Here is a 7,437-nt window from a genome sequence, read left to right on the forward strand (position 1 = left end):
AGCGCTGGGAGCGGGCGGCGGGCGGCGGGCGGCGGGCGGGGCCGGGAGGCGGAGGCGCGGTCCCCGCCCCCGCGACAGGCCCGGGCGGCGCGACAGGTTGGCGGCCGCGCGGGCGCAGGGGCGCGGGCCCCGCCGCCGGAACCGCCGCCCACCGCGGGGGGCGGGCTCCTCGGGCTGCCCAGGGCCCCCCCGCCCAGTGGCCCCTCTGCCCTCGGCTCCTGGGGACTTCCCAACGGCAGGCCAGGCGCCACCAGCGGCCATCCACGTCCCACAGCTGAGGAACCCGAGGCACCGGGCAGGGGACACCCAGCCGGGACTGCGGACCGCAGGGAGCTCACCCCGAGCCCGACACCTTTACCAGCCCGCGGTGCCGGAGCCTGGCCCTGGGCACCGAGGGCACGTGGGGAACCTGCCCAGCGTCCCTTCAGATGACAAGACTTCCAAACGTTTTAGAAATGCCGGGGCCTGGCCAGCCTGTGGCCACCCCTGGAACTCCAGCAACTCCAGGGGCTGAGGCGCTCAAGCTGGAGGCCACCTCAGCAACTTCGTGACACCATGTCTCCAGAAAAAACAAGATCAAGGTCTGGGGATGTGGCCCAGTGGTGGAGCATCCCCAGGTCCAATCCCAGTGCAAAAATAAAAACGAAATAAATTCCACAAACACATGGGAGCCTGAGGAATGGCGGCCCGTTCTGGGAGGTGCGGCTGGGGGTGTGGGTTTAAAGAGGGGTGGAGAAACAGGTGCAGGAGTGACCCGCGGATCTGGAGGGGCCAGGCCTGGGGCAGGCGAGGACTGGGGATGGAATCTGGGATCACAGGGTTCTGCCCACCAAGAATTCAAGGCCTCCCTGGCCCCCCCACCCCCACCCCCCGCTCTAGAAGTAGGACGGGGGTGGGGTTCTGGGGCAGGTGGAAACGGGGCTGCTTTCTAGAGTCACCCCAGGAGGGGGTTCTCCGAGCCACAGATCCCCCCTGTGTGGGTCAGACCCCCTTTGAGGAGCCCTAGGAAGTTTTGGTTCAGACATCCCCCCCCGCTTCATGTAAGTGGGGGCCCTGGACCCTTCACAGATGGGGCAGTAGCAAGGCCCAGAGAGGGTGAGTGTCATGCCCAGGGCCCAGGGCCAGGGGACACTGTCAGCAACAGTCCCTCCCTCCCACCCTGGGCTAGCAGAGGCTGCGAGGGGCCGCGCGCCCAGGGAGGCCCAGCACAGAGGGATGTGGTGCGGTTTCCTTGCTGTTGATTCATAATGAATGGCAGATGGGAAGTGTGATGGGGCCCCTGCCAGGTCACCGGGGTTAGCAGCCCTGCCCTGCCCACCCCGCCCAGCCGGATGGCTGTGAGGACCATGCACCCCAAGGCTGGAGGCCCCGGTGACTTGGCCCCTCTGGGGCAGGTGAAGAAGGCAGAGAGCTGAGTGGGCTGCAGTGGCCAGGCCCGGCCAGCGGAGCCCCGGGCTGGGCTGAGCCGCAGCTGGGACACAGAGGCCCCCCTGCTGGCCGCAGTGTGGACAGGACTTGAGACCCTGTGCCTCTGTGGCTCCCACTGTCCTCGGGGGCAGATGGCCAGCCGGGACGCCTCTGTTCAACTTTCCGGGGTTAAAATAGCCCTCCTTGCAGCTGCCCAGCCGGCAGAGCTGCTTCCTGTCCACGTGCTGGTGGGCCGGGCCTGTCATGTGCTCGGGGCTCATCTGGAAATGCAGGGAGCAATGTGGGCACAGACATGGTTTTTAAATCGGGACAATGGGCGGGGGTGGAGCGCAGTGGGGAGTGGGCACTTGACCCCAGGGAGGCCCTGGGTTTGATCCCCAGAAATAAAATGAAATGAATGAAATAAAATAGAGCAAAGCCAAACAGAGAGTGTCAACAGGAGCAGGTGACCTTAGCCCTGGCCCCAGGCCGCGGGGCCACCGTGGGGCCCAGTCCGCTTCCCCGCAGCCCCCAGTGCCCCAGGTAGGTGCCCCCCCCACCAGCCACCATTTTCTGACTTCCAGGGCCTGCGTCCCGTCCTCTGGGTACTTTCTGGTGATAAGACTCACTAGGGTTTTGCGGTGGTTTCGGTGCTGGGGACGGAGCCCAGGGCCTCGCACGCCCCTGCCGCTGAGCCAGCCACCTTCTGAGAATGCCCGCTACGTGGGGCCACCCACCGAGTGACAGTGTGGCTCAAGAGCTTGGCCTCGTCCTCTTCGGCTGGGGCCTCCCCATGGAGGACACCAGAAGCAGTTCCTCCTGTCCCCTCTGAGCTGCAGGCGGAGCCCAGCGCCTTGCCCAAGGGAGACAAGCAGTGACCCCGCTGAGCCGCGTCCCCGCAGGGTCACAGAGGGCTGGCGGGTCAGAGGCTGACGTGCCTCCGTCCATGAGGACCGCCACCCTCTACCTGCTCCCTCCGAGGGACCGCTCATTGCTTCCAGCCTGTGGCCATCAGGAGCACGGGTGCCAAGATGGTGGGTGCACTTGGAGGTGGACGTGGGTTTCCCTTCCCCAGGACGAGCTCCTGGGGTGGGGCCGCTGGGCCCATGTTGGCGCCTAACTTGGCGGAGGCCAGCTTCGCCAGGGCGCCACCTCTCATCTCAGGCTTTCGGGGCTGTATTTTTTGCCAAATCCAGGTTTCCAACCATGGTCTCTCATGCCTTCTCCCAAGAGTTCTCTGTTCCCTCTTTTATTATTATTGTTTTTAGTATTTACTTTTAGTGGTAATCGGCACGATGTCTTTCGTTTATTTCTATTCGGTGCTGAGGATGGAACCCAGGCCTGGCCCGTGTAGGTGAGCGCCCACCGCTGAGCCCCCCCAGCCTTCTCCTGTTTTAAACTGGGCTGGGTCACCTTGCGGAGTTAGCCTTTGGGGCCGGTGGAGGTGGAGGTGGAGGTTTCTCTGCTGTTCTTTGGCCGTGAGCCTCTGGGCCCTGGCCACACCTCTTCACCAGCCGCAGCCTCCTTCCAGGCTGGGCTCCACAGTCTGATGTGATCACTGAGGTTCCACAGGCGCGATGCGTCCACCTGACGGGCCGCGAGGTGCCCAGATGCTGGGCAGACGTCACCCCACACCCTGGGTGTGTCTGTGGGGCGTGCACTGAGCGAAGGAGACGGCCCTTGGGCCTCACTCAGCCAGCTGAAGCCTGAATGCACAAAGGCGGGGAGCGGGGTTCCTCTGCCTTCAGACAGACTGCAGCGTGGGCTTTCCCGGGCCCGGGGGACCCCTGACCTCCCGACGGGCCCACTTCCGAGCTTCTCCTGGGTCTCAGGCCTCCCGACTGCACGGATCGGCCCATTAGCGCTCCCGGGTCTCACCATGGCTCCGCCGTGCTCGGGACTCGGCCTCCGCGACTGTGTGAGCCGTGTCCATCATCCATGGTCTGTCACCTACACCCGGCAGGCAGTCACCCACCCATCTACCCTGTCGGCTCTCTTTCTCTGGAGAGCACTCACTACTCTTAAAATAGGGAAGTGCATCGCTCCAACTTTGTTCTTGTTCACGCGTGCGTGCGTGTGTGTGGTATCCTAGTTCCTTTAACTCTCCACAGACATTTCGGAATCCCTTGTCTACATGTGCACAGAACCTACTGGGATCATGGCTGGGACGGCTTCAGATCTGTCGATGTTCTCAAGAGAATCGGTGTCGGGCTGCACCACGTCCTCAGCCCATGAACATGGACGCTCTTCCATGGGGGCGCTCCTCCGGTTCTCTCGGCAAGTCTTGTTCTCTCACATTCAGACTCGTCCTTCTTTCACCCCATTTGTACAGAGGGACTTTACTTTGGGGATCTATTGAATTGTTTTCAATTTTGGGTTTCCAGTTGTTCACTACTATTGTATAGAAATATGATTGATTTTTACATATGGATCTTTTAAAACTATTTATTTTTTTAGTTGTAGATGGACACAATACCTTTATTTTATTTTTTAATTTTTCTGGTGCTGAGGATCCCACCCAGGTCTCACGCGGGCGAGGCGAGCGCTCACCGCCGAGCCCCAGCCTGCACATAGGTGTTTTATCTTGCAACTTTGCTAAACTCACTATTAATCCAGAATCTTTTTTTTTTCTTTTTGTAGATTTCCATGGATTTTCTACGTAGACAGTCAAGTCACCTGTCTCGCTGACATTTGTTTTTCTTTACTGGGGCAGGTTTTAGGACTCGCAGCGTGGAGTTGACTGGGAATGGGGACTATGGGCATCTTTGCCTAGTTCTTGATCTTAAGGGGAAAACATCAATCTTTCACCATTAAGTATGACGTTAGCTGTAGTTGGTGTGTGTGTGTGAGTGCGTGTGTGCATGTGCGTGTCTGAGTGTGTGTGTGTGTGTGCATGTGCATGTGCGTGTGTATGTATGTGCGTGCGTGTGTGCGTGTGTGCATGGGTATGTGTGTGTGTGTGCGTGTGTGCAGGTGCGTGTGTTTATCGATTCTCTTGATCAGGTGGAGGGAGTCACGCTGTTCCTGCTGGCTGAGGAGATGCTGTGTCAGGTGCGCTGTCCTCATCAATCCTCGGAGCCTCAAGCTTGTTTTCATTGATTGTTTTCTCTGTTCCACTCCCTTGCCCCCAGGACGAGCCCCCGGTAGCTGCTGGACCTGGTCTGCTGGTGTGGTGTTCAGGGGATCGGCTCCGTGCTTCCTTGAACTGTCCTTACCTAATGTTGGCGTCAGGATGATGCTGACCTCAGAAAGGAGCTGGAAGTGTCCCCCGCTGTCTTCTGGGACAGACCCAGGTTTTGATGCTGTTTATTTTTCAGCGTTTGGTAGCGTTCACCACGGAAAGCAGGTGGCCCGAGGATATAGCTCATTCCTATTCCTTGGAGGACCTTGTGTAGGACTCTTCTGGCTCTCCACTTCTTCTTGAGTGGGTCTTGGCCGCATGTGTCTTCCCAGAAATCTGTCTGTTTCCTCTAAGATGTCAAACTTGTGTACATGCAGTTCTTGGTAGTTTTTTTGCTTTTGGTTTGTTTTGTACCAGGGGTTGACCCAGAGGCGCTTAGCCACTGAGCCACACCCCCAGCCCTTTTTATTTTTTATTTAGAGACAGGGTCTCTCTAAGTTGCTGAGGCTGGCTTTGAACTCGAGATCATCCCGCCTCAGCCTCCCGAGTTGCTAGGATTGCAGGAGAGGCCACTGCACTTGGCAATGCACACGTTATTAGACATGATCCTATTTACATCCGACGGACTGCATATAGTGTAATACAGCTTTTATATGCACTGAGAAGATAATCACGACTTCCTTTCTGTGATGATCACGTTATTGCTATGGCTGGAACCCGACCTATCGTATCTCTGAGGCCCACCTGCAGAGATCTTTCTTCTTTTCTGATATAAGTACTTTAATGCTATGAATTTTCCTCAAAGCACTCTTTAGCTGTATCCTAGAAAAACTTTTGAGAAAGGGTCTTTATGTTGTCCCAACTGGCCCAAATTTGTGAGCCTCCTCCCTCAGCCTCCTGAGCAACTGGGATCACAGGTGTGAGCCACCATGCCTGGCGTGCATCCTGCACATTTTATTAGATTCTATTTTCTCTTTCATTCAGTTCAAAGTATTTTCTAATTTCTCTCGAGGCTCTTGAACCCATGGACAATTCAGGAGTGTGTTGCTTAAATCCCAGGGTTTGGAGGACTTTTCCAAGTACTAATCCTCCAGTTATGGATTTACAGTTTCATTCTATTATGGTCAGAGAAGATGCTCTGAACAAGTCGAATAGTTCAGATTTGTTAGGGTCCTTAGGATCCTCCGTGTGGCCGTGGGGCCTGGACACGCACCTTCCTGCTGCTGTGGAGAGCTTGCCGCTGGGGCTCTACAGTGTGGCTGGCGCTGCGCTCAGAGCTGGCCTCGCTGACCTCTGAGAGAAGCGCTGCCGTCTCGAGGTGTAATTGTGGATCCACTTTCCCTTTGGGCTCTTCCCAGTCGTACTCTGCGAATGCAGGTCCCACGGGGCTGGGCAGTGTTCTCTTTACCCCTTGCTTTTCCTCTTTCTCCCAGCTCGCAGCTTGGAACCGGACCCCGCTGGGCACGCGCCCCACCCAGCCCTCCCTCGTCCCCCTCCTCAGATTTACACCAGAACCCAGAGACCACGAAAGTGTCTGATTCTTGACCCTTGTTCATTCTGCTGCCGGGTGTGCCCAGAACTGGACGCAGGCCCCTGGCAGATGTACACCTCCGCCCACAGCAACGCGGCTCACAACACCCAACTGTGGACACAATCGGTGTCCACACAGGTGATGGGTATGGTGTGGCCCATGGGGATGAGGGTGACGAGGCTCCCTCCGAGCCTGCTTCCCCTTAGAACGGGGGTGACTGGAGGCCTTCCCTCCAGGGTGGGCACCAGACAGGCCAGGGGCTGCCTGGGGCGAGGCCTGCTGGACACACTGGCCTCTGCTGCTCCCTCCCCAGGTCCCGCCCTGCAGACACTCCATCTCTGCTTCTGCTGCCTGGTCCCCTGCTCCAGCAGGTCACCTCCCACCTGCGACCCCCCAGCCTGTCCTCCCTGCACCAACCACCAGAGGGCGCTGTGAGCACCTGAGCGGGGGCCCTCCAAAGGCTCCCACCTCCTTGGGGTCAAAGCCAAGTCCTCCCTGCCCCCCGCCCCACCTCTCCCGCCGCGCCCTCCCTCTGCTCCAGCCACAGGGCTCCCTGCCTCCAGCTTGCCAGGCTTTCCCCCGCTGCCGGCCTTCGCCCAGGTGGGCCTCAGCCAGGAGCACCAGCCTCGGGTAAGTGAGACTCCTCCCTCCCTGAAGGACCCATCCAGAACAGCCCTCGCCCGCGGGCCCCCTCCTGCCTGGTGGGGTGCTGCGCGCTGCCTCCCTGGCCCAGGGACACACTGGGCCCGACCAGGCCCCAGGACCAGGTCAGTGACGCTGGGGGAGGGAGAAAGAGAAGCTTCACCCGCTGCCAGGGGACGGGCATGGCGCAGCACTGCGGAAACAGCTGGCGGTCCCCACCCCGACCAGAGCTGCAGCAGGGGTGTTCCCAGAGCTGAGGGCAGCAGAGAGGAGACAGCCCAGGGCTGACCCACAGGCGCACGGCTAGTGCAGCCCATCTACATGGTGAAATATTACTCAGCCACGAACAGGAAGAAAATTCTGACACCTGCTACGAGGTGGGGGGCCCTTGCGGACAGTTATATGAGCCAGTCACAGGACAGGCTGCAGGACCCACCCACAGGAGGTCCCTGGTGTCATCAGATTCAGACAGGAAGTGGCATGGCGGGTCAGGGGCTGGGAGCTGGGGTGGGGTGGGGACTGGACGTGGTGACAGTTGCTCAACACTGCAAATGTGCTAATGCTGGGGAACTGGGTGCTAGGGCAGGATAAATGGTAAGCTGTGGCGTGTATTTTACCACAGTTACAACCTTCCCCCAAAAGGAAATGACTAAATGGAGGCGGAGCAGAGAGGCCGCTGGATCATCAGCCCTCTGCAGCGGTGGGGAGGCACACCTGCCTCCTGAGTGTCCTGGGA

The 7,437-nt window shown here is 59.0% G+C and overlaps 1 protein-coding gene across 1 annotated transcript in view; it reads left to right on the forward strand.

Annotated features, from left to right (window-relative positions):
* Positions 1-7,437, forward strand: part of Smim44 (small integral membrane protein 44) — a 213,710-nt gene that overhangs the window by 188,941 nt on the left and 17,332 nt on the right. The gene's annotated exons all lie outside the window — the stretch shown is intronic.

The sequence above is a fragment of the Marmota monax genome, unplaced genomic scaffold (assembly GCF_021218885.2).
Source record: "Marmota monax isolate L192 unplaced genomic scaffold, Marmota_monax_Labrador192_F-V1.1 WCK01_AAM20220418_F8-fsc00102, whole genome shotgun sequence".
In the NCBI taxonomy this organism is placed as follows: Eukaryota; Metazoa; Chordata; class Mammalia; order Rodentia; family Sciuridae; genus Marmota; species Marmota monax.